The sequence below is a fragment of the Mobula hypostoma genome, chromosome 8, assembly GCF_963921235.1.
Source record: "Mobula hypostoma chromosome 8, sMobHyp1.1, whole genome shotgun sequence".
NCBI classification, from domain to species: Eukaryota; Metazoa; Chordata; class Chondrichthyes; order Myliobatiformes; family Myliobatidae; genus Mobula; species Mobula hypostoma.
Window position 1 is genome coordinate 114,931,327 of NC_086104.1, and position 15,781 is coordinate 114,947,107.

Below are 15,781 nucleotides of genomic sequence, written 5' to 3' on the forward strand. Positions count from 1 at the left end.
CGGATATTACCCACTCTCTTACTAAGCCCTTGCCAAAGAATGCTAAGTTGGTATGGGACGACCCTTGTTATCTGTGTCCGGGACGAAAACCACTGAGAAGTTACACTGATCACAACTCTTTAGTGTTTTTGGCCACTATGAAGTTTGCTAAATTGGAGCCTGGTTTTAGAGGATTATTAAAATAACACATATAAAAGGAACGGAAAATGTGATTGCTGACTGTCTGTCAAGCTGTTGACAACTCAAAGTTCTCTGTATTAGCCAAATAGCTGATGACCATGTATATTTGTGTGTATCTAATAATCTATTCATGCCTATAATTTTTACCCCGGTAAAAATACTTTGAAGGGTAGGGGTGTGACAAAAGACCAAGTTATCAGAAGATTGATGCTGATAAGAGAGACAAAGAGAGAAACATTCCAAATGTTAATGAGAGACGAGAGAGATTAACAAAAAGAGACACAGTTCCGGGTATTGTCAGACCGCTTGCTTTGAACCTGAACTGTTTGAAGTTTGATGGACAGACGATACCCCAGCAGGGGGATAAAAGGAACAGGTTTGCTAAGGCAAGGGACACACCACAACACCACGAGATAACGAGACCCTGGAAGTGCGTTGTGCCCACCCCCCCCCACAAGTTGGTGGAGGTTTTGGAGGTCTGGTCGCGGGTCCAACCATAGACGCACAGGGTGGAAAGGTACGATCGGCGGGAACCTGGTGTGTGTGTCCGCCCTTGCCTGGGTCCCGGGTTCATCGCAGAAGAACGATCGTATCCGGAACGGAGGGGTCACAGTCGGTGACCTCAGAAGACATTACAAAGGGCTCGCTCGAAAGCTAACTGCGAGGAATATCAAAGGTCTGTTTGAATCCGATTTGAATATCATCATTCGCTCTCTCTCCCTCTCTCTCTCTCTCCCCCTCTCTCTCCCCAAAGGCACAACAGCGATTACTGTGAACTGAACTAAACTGAACTGAACTCTGCGTCACTTGAGACTGATCATTTTACCCCTAGACTGCGATAGAGCTTGGTTGATTCCTATTACTCTAGTTGTGTGTACATGTGTGTTTTATCATTGCTAACCTGTTGCATTTATATCCTTACTATTAGAGTACTGTGTTACTTATTTCTTTAATAAAACTTTCTTAGTTCCAGTAATCCAGACTCCAACTAAGTGGTCCATTTCTGCTGGTTTGGCAACCCAGTTATGGGGTACGTAACAATATGAAGTTAGGCAGAGGGACAGGTAGTTTCAAAGAAGTAGAGAAGGACTTAGACGGATTAGGAGAATGGGCTTAGAAGTGGCAGATGGAACAGTGTTGGGAAGTGTATGGTCATGCACCTTGGTAGAAGAAATAAAAGGGATGACTATTTTCTAAATAGAGAGAAAATACAAAAAATTGAGACATAAAGATTCTTTGGAGTCCTTGTACCGGAATCCCTAAAGGTTAATTTGCAGGTTGAGACTGCGGCGAGGAAGGCAAATGCAGTGTTAGCATTCATTTTGAGATTAGATTATAAAAGCAAGGATGTAGAGCTGAAACTTTAAAAAGCACTGGTGAGGCCTCACTTGGAGTATTGAGAGCAGTTATCTTAGAAAGGATGTACTGAAACTGGAGAGGGTTCAAAGGAAGTTCATGAAAATTATTCCAGGATAGAATGGCTTGTCACATGAAAAGCATTTGATGGCTCTGGGCCTGTATTCACTGGAGTTCAGAAGAATGAGGGGTGACCTCATTGAAACCTATCAAACAGTGAAAGGCCTTGATAGAGAGGATGTGGAGATGGTGTTCTTATGGTGAGCCAGTCTAAGACTAGAAAACACAACCTCAGAATACAGGGGTGTCCTTTTAGAACGGAGATGAGGAGGAATTTCTTCAGCCAGGTGGTAATGAATCTGTGGAATTCTTTGCCACAGACAGCTGTGGAGGCCAAGTCTTTATGTATATTTAAGGCAGAGGTTGATAAATTCTTGATTGGTCAGGGCATGAAGGGATACGGGAAGAAGGCAGGAGATTGAGAAGAAAATTGGATCAGCTAAAATGAAATGCCCATAGATCCTATCTCTAAGAATCTTTTCCAACAGCTTTCCCACCACAGACGTAAGGCTCACTGGTCTATAATTACCCGGACTATCCCGACTACCCTTTTTGAACAAGGGGACAACATTCACCTCCCTCCAATCCTCCGGTACCATTCCTGTGGACAATGAGGACATAAAGATCCTAGCCAGAGGCTCAGTAATCTCTTCCCTCACCTCGTGGAGCAGCCTGGGGAATATTCCATCAGAGCCCGGGGACTTATCTGTCCTAATGCATTTTAACAACTCCAACACCTCCTCTCCCTTAATATCAACATGCTCCAGAACATCAACCTCACTCATATTGTCCTCACCATCATCAAGTTCCCTCTCATTGGTGAATACTGAAGAGAAGTATTCATTGAGGACCTCACTCATTTCCACAGCCTCCAGGCACATCTTCCCACCTTTATCTCTAATCGGTCCTACCTTCACACCTGTCATCCTTTTGTTCTTCACAGAATTGAAGAATGCCTTGGGGTTTTCCTTTACCCTACTCGCCAAGACCTTCTCATGCCCCCTTCTTGCTCTTCTCAGCTCCTTCTTAAGCTCCTTTCTTGCTTCCCTATATTCCTCAATAGACCCATCTGATCCTTGCTTGCAAAACCTCATGTATGCTGCCTTCTTCCACCTGACTAGATATTCCACCTCACTTGTCACCCATGGTTCCTTCACCCTACCATTCTTTATCTTCCTCACTGGGACAAATTTATCCCTAACATCCTGCAAGAGATCTCCAAACATCGACCACATGTCCATAGTACATTTCCCTGCAAAAACATCATCCCAATTCACACCTGCAAGTTCTAGCCTTATAGCCTCACAATTTGCCCTTCCCCAATTAAAAATTTTCTTGTCCTCTCTGATTCTATCCTTTTCCATGATAATGCTAAAGGCCAGGGAGCGGTGGTCACTGTCCCCCAGATGCTCACCCACTGAGAGATCTGTGACCTGACCTGGTTCATTACCCAGTACTAGATCTAGTATGGCATTCCCCCTAGTCGGCCTATCAACATACTGTGACAAGAATCCATCCTGGACACACTTAACAAACTCTGCCCCATCTAGACCCTTGGAACTAATCAGGTGCCAATCAATATTAGAGAAGTTAAAGTCACCCATGATAACAACCCTGTTATTTTTGCACCTTTCCAAAATCTGCCTCCCAATCTGCTCCTCTGTATCTCTGCTGCTACCAGGGGGCCCATAGAATACCCCCAATAGAGTAACTGCTCCCTTCCTGTTCCTGACTTCCACCCATATTGACTCAAAAGAGGATCTTGCTACATTACCCACCCTTTCTGTAGCTGTAGTAGTATCCCTGACCAGTAATGCCACCCCTCCTCCCCTTTTTCCCCCTCTCTATCCCTTTTAAAGCACTGTAATCCAGGAATATTGAGAATCCATTCCTGCCCTGGTGCCAGCCAAGTCTCTGTAATGGCCACTACATCATAATTCCATGTATGTATCCAAGCTCTCAGTTCATCACCTTTGTTCCTGATGCTTCTTGCATTGAGGTACACACACTTTAGCCCTTCTACCTTACTACCTTTACACAACTTTATTCTGCTTATTCTGCTTCTCTTTCCTCAAAGCCTCTCTATATGTTACATCTAGCTTTACTCCATGCACTTCTTTCACTGCTCTATCGCTCCGGGTCCCAACCCCCTTGCAAGTTAGTTTAAACCCTCCCGATCCATGCTAACAAACCTACCTGCAAGGATATCGCTCCCCCTTGAATTCAGGTGCAACCCATCCAATCTGTACAGGTCCCACCTTCCCCAGAAGAGATCCCAATGATCTAAAAATCTAAAACCCTGCTCCCTGCAGAGGTCTGCCCGTCAGCGTTGTTACGTACCCCGTAACTGGGTTGCCAAACCAGCAGAAATGGACCACTTAGTTGGAGTCTGGATTACTGAAACTAAGAAAGTTTTATTAAAGAAATAAGTAACACAGTACTCTAATAGTAAGGATATAAATGCAACAGGTTAGCAATGAATAAACACACATGTACACAGAACTAGGATAATAGGATCAATCAAGCTCTATCGCAGTCTAGGGGTAAAATGATCAGTCTCAAGTGACACAGAGTTCAGTTCAGTTTCAGTTCGCAGTAATCGCTGTCATGCCATTGGGAAGAGAGAGAGAGAGGAGAGAGAGAGAGAGAGAGAGAGAGAGAGAGAGAGAGAGAGAGAGAGAGAATGAATGATAGAATGATTGATAGAATGATGATATTCAAATCGGATTCAAACAGACCTTTGATATTCCTCGCAGTTAGCTTTCGGGCGAGCCCTTTGTAATGTCTTCTGAGGTCACCGACTGTGACCCCTCCATTCCGGATACGATCGTTCTTCTGCGGTGAACCCGGCACCCAGGCAAGGGTGGACACACACACCAGGTTCCCGCCAATCGTACCGTCTCACCCTGTGTGTCTATGGTTGGTCCCGCGACCAGACCTCCAAAACCTCCACCAGACCTCCAGACCTCGAGACCCTCACCAACTTGTGGGGGCACACCGCACTTCCAGGGTCTCGTTATCTCGTGGTGTCGTGGTGTGTCCCTTGCCTTAGCGAACCTGTTCCTTTTATCCCCCTGCTGGGGTATCGCCTGTCCATCAAACTTCAAACAGTTCAGGTTCAAAGCAACTGGTCTAAACAATACTCAGAACTGTGCCTCCTTTTCGTTAATCCCTTTCGTCTCTCTCTTATTAGCATTTTGAATGTTTCCCCCATTTGTCTCTCGCTTATCTCTCTTATCGGCATCTTCTGATAACTTGGTCACAGCGTGATCAAAGCGAGGGAAATCCTAGCTGAACAGTTATCCCAATCTGCTTGGGAAATAGTAAGAGAACCGAGAAAGCAGGGGATGGGAGGAGGGCGAGAGAATATCAGGAAGGGACTGTGAGTTTTCCAAAGACAGACCTCAACCCCTCCAGAAGGTTTTAAGGTTTGGTGAACTTTAAAAGTGTTGATAAGATAAACGGAAGCAAAAATAGACGGTGCTATACCTATTTCAAGAAATATTTATTATAATGTGGATTTTATATTACTCAATTTTTTAATTCATTCATCCACTCCTTTTTCCCCACCTAAATGAGAATATATATATAGGGGAGAAATACACAGGGAAATCTTTTCTGTGTAATGGACATAGACTTGTTCACTTACTTTTATGGTCACTGTAATGGGGCCCCCAACTCACAGGGAGTTGGGGCTATCCCCCACTGCTAGACATTCCCTCCAGCTCAACCCAGGGTCATCTGCTAGAGACCTCAGCCTTGGAATCACACCTTCGTTGCCTTTTTTTTATTATTCATGTTTCTTGGTTCTTATTTGTTCAGGGAGTAGATCGATTAAGTTTTATTCTACTAATTCCAATGATATATTGACAGATAAATACACATGGCGAAGGACAAAGTAAAATACATTTCTTTCAATGTCAATGGGCTGTTAAATCCAATCAAACACAGTAAAATTCTATCCAAAATGCAAAAAAGAAGAAGCCTATGTAGTATATTTACAGGAAACTCACTTAAGTGATAATGAGCATGGAAAACTAAAGAGAATGGGCTTCACTAATTTGCTTTTCTCCTCATCAGGACATAGGAGAGGAGTTGCGATTCTTATCTCAAGCAAGCTAAATTTTGAAAAAATATTCAAAATGGGAGATAAGGAGAGCAGATAAATTCTGGTAAGGGGGAATATAGATGGAAATCCAGTTACTCTATTGAATATATATGCACCCCCAGAAAGTGATATTAATTTCTTTCAGAAAATTACTAATGTTATGGTAACGGAAACAGAAGGTCTCCTGATACGTGGGCGAGACTTAAGTTTACAATTACAACCAAAGTTAGACTCTTCCAATAGAAAAACCTATGAAACAAAATCCTTTTCGAAAGAGAGTTAATACACTTTTTGAGGATGTTGGTTTAATTGATAAATAGAGGGACTTTTCCCCGACAGAAGGGATTACACTCATTATTCTGCCCCCCATTCTGTATATACAAGAATAGACAATTTCATAACATTTGGAAAAGATAAAAGACAAAATAAACACCTGTGGAATTGGGACAATAGATGTAAGTGACCATGCACCTATATATATCTATCTGTTGATTATGACCTACAACAAAGAATACTATTTGGAAGCTAAATTCAAGTCTACTCAATGATCCCTACTTTAAGGAACAAATTAAAAAAGAAACTGGTCTTTACTTAGAATTCAATGATAATGGAGAGGTTTCACCTCCCATTCTATGGGAAACTCTGAAGGTTGTCTTAAGAGGGAAAATTATACCGATATCTTCATATAAGAAAAAAACAAGGAATAAAACATGAGAGGAATTACAAAATAGGCTGAAAGAACGAGGAAAAAAACACAAACTGAATTTGGCACAGGATACATTAGAGAAAATAAAAAAAATGGAATGAAATTAATAGTTTGGCTACAGAAGAAATCAGGAAAAAATTAATGTTTCTGAAACAGACACTATGAAAGTGGATCTAAATCTATAAAAATACTGGCGTGGAAACTGAAGATAAAAGATAGCAAAAAATACAAGTCATAGAATTAGGGATCCAAGAACAAAAATGATTAAAAAAAAATAAGCTAAGTGAAATTCAAAAGCTTTTGAAGTGTTTTACAAAACTCTATATTCCAAAGTTCCAGGGGGAAGCATAACCCAAACTGACACTTTCCTGAATTCTCTGGAGTTCACTTGAAGTGAAGAACAAAATAGAACGATGACTGTTCACATAACTGAAGTTGAACTAAAAGCTCCTATTAGTAGGCTTAAATTAAGCAAGTCACCAGGTTCAGATGGGTATACGGCAGAGTGGTACAAAGAATTTAAAAATGAGTTAATTCCTGTTTTACTCCCCACACTGAACTGGGCTCTAAGAAAGACACAAATGCCACCAGCTGGAAGGAGGAGATAATCTCAGTTATACCGAAAGAAGGCAAAGATAAAATGGAATGTGGGTCATTTAAACCAATATCCATTCTTAATGTAGATTATAGAATATTTACCTCCATCATGGCCAAATGATTAGAGGAGTTTCTACCCATACTGATACATAATGATCAGACAGGTTTTTATACAACACCACCAAACACAAGACAATATACGAAGGACACTTCACATTATGGATCATATACAAGAAAATAAAATTGAAGCAATAGTGATAAGTGTGGATGCTGAAAAGACATTTGATTCCGTTAATTGGAATTTTCTTTACAGAGTTTTACATGGATTTGGTTTTCATGACACAATTATTAAAACTATACAGGCACTATATGACAACCCTACTGCTAGGATTAAAATCAATGGATATTTATCAAATATTTACCCCAGAAAGGGGCACAAGACAGGGTTGTGCATGGTCACCGCTACTCTTCGCATTATATCTGGAACCATTTGCTCAATACATCAGACAAAATGAAGATATCAGAGGAATTACTACTAAAGGGACAGAGCATAAATTGGCCTGTTACGCAGATGACATTTTGATCTATCTAGGGCAACCAACATACTCTTTACCTAAATTGATGCAATCCTTTAAACAGTATGGTCAATTATCAGGATGCAAGATCAACATAGATACAACCCAATTACCTTCATATAACTATAGCCCACCAAGAGAAATTGAAAGTAGATAACCCTGGGCATGGCAAAAAGAGTCTTTCAAATATTTGGGCATCATTATGCCAAAAGATTTGTCAAAATTATCAGAATGCATTTATCAGCCTATATATAAAAAAAATTAAGGAAGATATATCAAGATGGAACCTAATTCCTTTTTTAGTCTCAGTTCAAGGATTGAATCTATTAAAATAAATATACTGCTCAGACTATTATATTTCTTTCAGACCCTACCAATAGAGATTAACCAAAATCAATTCAATGTATGGAACAAGATGCTATCAATATATATATGGCAAGTTAAAAGGTCTAGAGTTTGTCTCAAAACTTCGCAATTAGCCAAGGAAAAGGGGGGATGGGGCCTACCTTCTCTTAGAGATTATTATTTTGCAGCATAATTGAGAGCTGTGATATGCTGGTGCAACCCATCATATGATGCTCGATGGAAAAACATTGAGGAGGGGATACTTCCCATCCCTATACAGGCAATTTTGGCTGATAACAACCGACAAATGTACATAAATACTATTGATAACCCATGGGTGAAATAGACTTTAAAATACGGAAAACTATTATAAAAGAATATAAACTAGAGCGAGATATTGCAATTCTTAAATGGTGTGCATATGACTCGGATTTTACACTGAATAAACTGGGTGCTAGACTGGACAGCTAAAGGAATAACAGCTCTTTGCAATATAATGAAAGAAGGAACACTGTTCAGTTTTGAAATGCTTAAAGAGAAACACTTACTAGAAAAACAAGACTTTTATCAGTATCTACAGATGCGACAGTATGTTAATAGGAGGGTTAAAAATGTAACCAAAGTAAGTACATCTTTGAGAGAGCTATTTAGAAAAGCATATAATTCAGATAACAACACACATAAAAGTTGCTGGTGAACACAGCAGGCCAGGCAGCATCTCTAGGAAGAGGTACAGTGGACGTTTCGGGCCGAGACCCTTTGTCAGGACTAACTGAAAGGAGAGCTAGTAAGAGATTTGAAAGTGGGAGAGGGAGGGGGAGATCCAAAATGATAGGAGAAGACAGGAGGGAGAGGATGGAGCCAAGAGCTGGACAGGTGATTGGCAAAAGGGACATGAGAGGATCATGGGACGGGAGGCCTAGGGGGAAAGAAAGGGTGGGGGAGCCCAAAGGATGAGCAAGGTGCATAGTGAGAGGGACAAAGGGAGAAAAACGAGAGAACGGATGGGGTATGAAGGAGAGGTGGGGCATTAACAGAAGTTAGAGAAGTCAATGTTCATGCCATCAGGTTGGAGGCTACCCAGATGGAATATAAGGTGTTGTTCCTCCAACCTGAGTGTGGCTTCATCTTTACAGTAGAGGAGGCCGTGGATAGACATATCACAATGGGAATGGGATGTGGAATTATGATGTGTGGCCACTGGGAGATCCTGCTTTCTCTGGTGCACAGAGCGTAGGTGTTCAGCAAAATGGTCTCCCAGCCTGCGTCGGGTCTCACCAATATATAGAAGGCCGCATCAGGAGCACCGGATGCAGTCTATCACCCCAGCTGACTCACAGGTGAAGTGTCGCCTCACCTGGAAGGACTGTCTGGGGCCCTGAATGTTGGTAAGGGAGGAAGTGTAAGGGCTTGTGTAGCACTTGTTCCACTTACAAGGATAAGTGCCGGGAGGGAGATCGGTGGGAAGGGATGGGGGGACGAATGGACAAGGGAGTCACGTAGGGAGCGATCCCTGCGGAAACCAGAGGTGAGGGGAGGGAAAGATGTGCTTAGTGCTGGGATCCCGTTGGAGGTAGCGGAAGTTACGAAGAATTATATGTTGGACCCGGAGGCTATAAGCCTACGGATTCTCACAGCTATCTGGACTATTCCTCTTCTCACCCTGTCTCTTGCAAAAATGGCATCCCCTTCTCGCAATTCCTCCGTCTCTGCAGCATCTGCTCTCAGGATGAGGCTCTTCATTCCAGGACAAAGGAAATGTCCTCCTTTTTTAAAGAAAGGGGCTTCCCTTCCTCCACCGTCAACTCTGCTCTCAAACGCATCTCTCCCATTTCACGCACATCTGCTCTCACCCTATCCTCCTGTCACCCCACTAGGAATAGGGTTCCCTTTGGCCTCACCTACCACCCCACCAGCCTCCAGGTCCAACATATAATTCTCCGTAACTTCTGCCACCTCCAACGGGATCCCACTACTAAGCACATTTTTCCCTCCCCCCACCTCTGCTTTCCACAGGGATCGCTCCCTACTCGACTCCCTTGTCCATTCGTCCTCCCCGTCCCTTTCCACTGATCTCCCTCCTGGCACTTATCCTTGTAAGCAGAACAAGTGCTACACATGCCTTTACACTTCCTTTACACTTCCTCCCTCACTTCCTCCCTTCAGGGCCCCAGACAGTCCTTCCAGGTGAGGCAACACTTCACCTGTGAGTCGGCTGGGGTGATATACTGCGTACGGTGCTCCCGATGCAGCCTTCTATATATTGGCGAGACCCGACGCTGACTGGGAGATCATTTCGCTGAACACCTACGCTCTGTCCGCCAGGGAAAGCAGGATCTCCCAGTGGCCACACATTTTAATTCCACGTCCCGTTCCCATTCTGATATGTCTATCCACGGCCTCCTCTACTGTCAAGATGAAGCTACACTCAGGTTGGAGGAACACCACCTTATATTCTGTCCGGGTAGCTTCCAACCTGATGGCGTGAAAATTGACTTCCCTAACTTCCGTTAATGCCCCACCTCCCCTTCGTACCCCATCTGTTATTTATTTATCTATCTATTTATTTAATTATTTAATATATTTGTTTCCTCTCTCTCCTTTTTCTCCTTCTGTCCCTCTCACTATACTCCTTGCCCATCCTCTGGGCTTCCCCCCTCCCCCTTTCTTTCCCGTGATCCTCTCATATCCCTTTTGCCAATCAACTTTCCAGCTCTTAGCTCCATCCCTCCCCCTCCTGTCTTCTCCTATCATTTCGAATCTCCCCCTCCCCCTCCCACTTTCAAATCTCTTACTATCTCTTTTTTCAGTTAGTCCTGACGAAGGGTCTCGGCCCGAACCATCAACTGTACCTCTTCCCATAGATGCTGCCTGGTCTGCTGCGTTCACCAGCAACTTTTATGTGTTGCTTGAAATTCCAGCATCTGCAGATATCCTCATGTTTGCGTTTTTAATTCAGATAACGGTAGTAGAATCATTTCAAGCGTGTATCAGAGTTTATCAAATCTTAAAACACATTCGACTGCATACATTAAAGGAAAATGGGAGAAGGAAGGAGGGATAATTATATCTGAGGGAGAATGGAAAATAATATGGAGGTATCAATGGAAATGTACCAGTTCACGGAAATGGAGGGAGTTCAGGTGGAAAAACTTGATAAGATATTTTATTACACCCTCTCGGAAATCCCATTATGATAGTAACCTCCCTGTTTGCTGGAGAAATTGTGGAAATCAAAATGCAAACCATTATCATATTTTCTGGGAATGCCCCATTATCAAAGACTATTGGAGTGGGAAACACAATGAAATGTATGGTTTCTATAGGTCAGTGGGACTAGGCAGAAAATGGTTCGGCACAGCCAAGAAGGGCCAAAAGGCCTGTTTCTGTGCTGTAAGTTTTTCTATGGTTTCTATGGTTTCTAAGACATTTTTAAATATGAAATATCCTTGGAAAGTAAGACCATATATTTTGGGTACGTACCTCAAGAATGGTTGAAAAGAGATAAATATTTAATGAATATACTGCTGGTGGCTGGTAAAAAGACCCTTACCAGGAAATGGTTATCACAGGAGAGCCCAACTTTAAATGTATGGATGGATGTTACAATGGACATTTACAAAATGGAGAAGATAACAGCATCTGTTAATCATAAGTTGGAACAATTTGATTCATACTGGGGAAAAATGGTTCAACTACATAACACCTCTTCGGCCTGATTTTATTTTCACAAGTCAATGAATATGTTGTAAAAAAAAAAGATCATTCTCTACTTTGTACATAGTTCTCTCCTTTTGCTTGTTGTTTCTTTCCTCTCTTTTCTATAGGTGTATACCTCAGATAAATATTATGTGGAGATTTGTGGCAAATATGATTATATGATATATATGTAGAATAACTGAAATACATCTTATGGAAATGTTTGTTTGATGATGAACTCCAATAAAAAATAAATTACAAAAAAAAATCCTATTTAACTCAAGCTAAGCTTCTCATACACTGACATCGGTATACCTGCTCCCCTGCCATGTGCACATCAACACCTGGGTCACTCGTACTTGCCATTGTTCCTTCCAGTCACCTATCCTTACTTCTCAAGCTGTCCAGGCAATGTTCCAGTGCTCAAAAACACATTTCATTCATAAAATATCTTTCATGTCACTTTCTGGACATCCCAAAACACTCTGCACCCAGTGAAGTGTAGTCACCACTGTAACAGAAGCTTATGTGGTTTAAAGCAGAGGCTGAGAGGTACTTGATTAACCAGGGCACCAAAAGTTATGGGGGAAAGGCAGGAGATTGGGGTTAAGAAGGAAAATAAACCAGCCATGGTCAAATGACTGAGGAGACTCTTTATAAATCTTTTTATTGAATAAGTATACAAAAAAGGTAAGCCATATAAACATTAATACAATGTTAAAGTATAATAAAATTCCAAAAGGTATCAATACCAAAAAAAATACTACAAACAATGTAATTTAAACATAAGAAACCAAGATAACATAATAGTATACTAAATTTTATATATATCAATGGAAAAAAAGAAAAAAAAAACCCCAAAAAAAACCCACCGTGCAACTAACTAAAAGCAAAGCAAAGCAATGGGCTAACTTGAAACCAAACAGAGTTAAACTTAAAATCACGTCCTCAATCCCGACCTCCATTAAAAACAGTGAAAAAAAAAAACAAGAAGGGTAAATATTACATTAAATGAAAATATCGAATAAAAGGTCCCCAAATCTGTTCAAATTTAAATGAAGAATCATAAAGGTTACTTCTAATTTTCTCCAAATTCAAACATAAAATCGTCTGAGAAAACCAAAAAAAGGTAGTTGGAGCATTAAGCTCTTTCCAATGTTGTAAAATACATCTTTTCGCCATTAAAGTAAGAAATGCAATCATTCTACGGGCTGAAGGGGAAAGATTACTAGAAATTTTAGGTAGTCCAAAGATAGCAGTAATAGGGTGAGGAGAGATATCTATATTTAATACCTTAGAAATAATATTAAAAATATCTCACCAAAAAGTTTCCAAAGTAGGGCAAGACCAAAACATATGAGTTAAAGAGGCTATCTGCCCCGAACATCTATCACAGAAAGGATTAATATGCGAGTAAAAACGCGCTAACTTATCTTTGGACATATGTGCTCTATGAACCACTTTAAATTGAATTAGGGAATGTTTAGCACAAATAGAGGAAGTATTAACTAATTGTAAAATCTGCCCCCAATCATCCACAGAAATGGTAAGCCCCAATTCCTGTTCCCAATCTACCCTAATCTTATCAAATGGAGCTTTCCTAAGTTTCATAATAATATTATAAATCATAGCCGATGCACCTTTCTGACATGGATTGAGGTTAATTATCGAATCTAAAATATATGTAGGAGGAAGCACTGGAAAGGAAGAAAGTATAGTACTTAGGAAATTTCTAACTTGTAAATATCTAAAAAAATGTATTCTTGATAAGTTATATTTATTAGATAATTGTTCAAAAGACATAAGGGAACCATCTAAAAATAAATCCAAAAACCGTAAAATACCCTTAGTCTTCCAAGTTTGAAAAGCGCGATCCGTAAAAGAGGGAGGAAAAAATATGTTACCTAAAATAGGAATCGCTAACCCGAATTGATTAAGATCAAAAAAATTTCTGAATTGAAACCAAATGCGCAAAGCATATTTAACTATCGGGTTAGAGACCTGCTTAAGGCGTTTCGAATCAAAAGGGAGAGAGGAGCCTAAAATAGAGCCAAGTGTATAACCCTGAACAGATTGTAGTTCCAATGCTACCCATTTAGGAATAGATAGTATGTCCTGATCAAGTAACCAAAATTTCATATGTCGAATATTAATAGCCCAATAATAGAATCTAAAGTTAGGTAATGCTAAACCTCCATCTCTCTTAGCTTTCTGTAAGTGTATTTTACCCAGTCTCGGATTCTTATTCTGCCAAATAAATGAAGAAATTTTAAAGTCAACTTTATCAAAGAAAGATTTTGGAACGAAAATTGGTAATGCCTGAAACACATATAAAAATTTTGGCAAAAAAAACATCTTAACTGCATTAATACGACCAATCAAAGTTAAATATAAGGGAAACCATTTAGATGAAAGTTGAGTAATATGGTCTATTAATGGTAAAAAGTTAGTCTTAAATAAATCTTTGTATTTACAAGTAATGACTGAGGAGACTCAATAGGCCAATTGCTGTTGTGTCTTATAATCTTAATGCTGCTCAAAAGTTCCCATAAACAGAAGAGAGATAGTGACCCAGAGCAGCAATTTTACAAGAGATGTGAAAGAAAACTGTGGGTTGTAGGATAGAACTCCCTGCTGTTCTTTGGCTGGGTATCCCCTGAATGTTTCACCCCTCTCAGGGAAGGCAGTTAAGCCCTTGGTTGAATATTCTATCCAAGGATGGCCCCTTGGACAGTGGAGTGCTTCCTCAGCACAGTCCTTCCTAAAGCACAGCCCTCTGTAGTTACTCCCTTACCTCTGTCTCACTGACAATGCAATTGCTTCTCAGTAATGTCTCTCTGCCAATGCGGTGCTCCCACAAAGCTCAAGGCAAATTTAAAGTTCAAGGTAAATTTATTATCAAAGTATATATATGTCACGATGTATATCCATGAGATTCGTCTTCTTGCTGGCAATCACAGTAAATACAAGAAACACAATAGAATCAATGGAAATCTGCACACAACACTATGGACAAACAACCAACGTGCAAAAAGAAAGCAACAAACTACAAATAAAAAGAGAGAAAAAATAAATAATTATTGCTATTATCAGTAATAATAATAAATGCAATAATGCAAATCACTACTGTTCCTCTATTTGTACAGCTACTCCACATGTCTGTCCCTCTCACATTATTCCCTCCACATCGCTAGCCCAGTAATGCCCTGCTTCCTCAGTTCTGGCACTGGGTATGGAAACCAGAAGTGCAGGGCTCCTCTCTAAAAGGACATATTAAAGGCTAATGCCTCTGTGAAACCTCACCCTGCACTACCAGTGAGTAATTACTGGACCAACAGTCAGAGCTCTGGGCCACTGATCCAGAGACGCTAGTTTGAATCTCACTATAGCCGCTGGGGAGTTTTACATTTAAGGATTCTTTTTAATAAAAGTTCATTTCAGTAAAAACTACCTGTTGGTCACTTCAGGGAAGGAAATTCCACATTCTAGGATTCTAGGAATTTGGATATTCCCAGAAAATGAAAGTATTCCTTGTGTACTTACGGAATATCCCCCAGGCTTGCTGTTTAAATCCTGTTAGACAGAAGTTAGTTAGCTCCGCTTCAGAACTTGGTTGTCACTAATAAAGTGCTGTGATGAACAGGATCATGGGCAACCGACTTTCTTTTGTGACTGGAATTAAGTGCTGGGCCGAGGGTGCAGAGAAACACTGCTGATCTATATTTGTCAATCCAACAGAGGGGTGGGGTGGAAATGGGTGGTTTCTGCTGTGTGGTTTATTTGTCCTTATTTATAGCAGTAGTTGCACTTTTATTTTTTTTATTGAATTTCATCATCAAACATTTCCATAAGATGTATTTCAGATACTGTACATATATATCATATAATCATATTTGTCTCAAATCTCCACATAATATTTAACTGAGGTATACACTTATAGAAAGGACAGGAAGGAAAGAACAAGTGTGGATTAACTGTTTCATATTATAATAACAGAGCCAAACAGATCTCATAAGTCACACAGCAGAGGAAGTGGTACCAGCACAGATCAGCCATTGGATGGTGGGGCAGGTCTGAGGGGCCTGATGACCCACTCCTGGTTTGATCTTGCTGTGTTTTTGTGTCTGACCTGACAGCAAAGGTCCACAGCTCTCA

General features: G+C 40.7%; 1 protein-coding gene across 1 annotated transcript in view; it reads right to left on the reverse strand.

The window, feature by feature from the left end:
* The window catches only part of LOC134351185 (sialic acid-binding Ig-like lectin 12), an 80,769-nt gene extending 65,460 nt beyond the window's left edge, over positions 1 to 15,309 (reverse strand). Inside the window, exon 1 of the mRNA XM_063057296.1 lies at positions 15,170 to 15,309. The gene's annotated coding sequence lies outside the window, so the exon portion shown is untranslated. The remainder of the gene's footprint in view (positions 1 to 15,169) is intronic.
* Between the last annotated feature and the right edge of the window lie 472 nt (positions 15,310 to 15,781).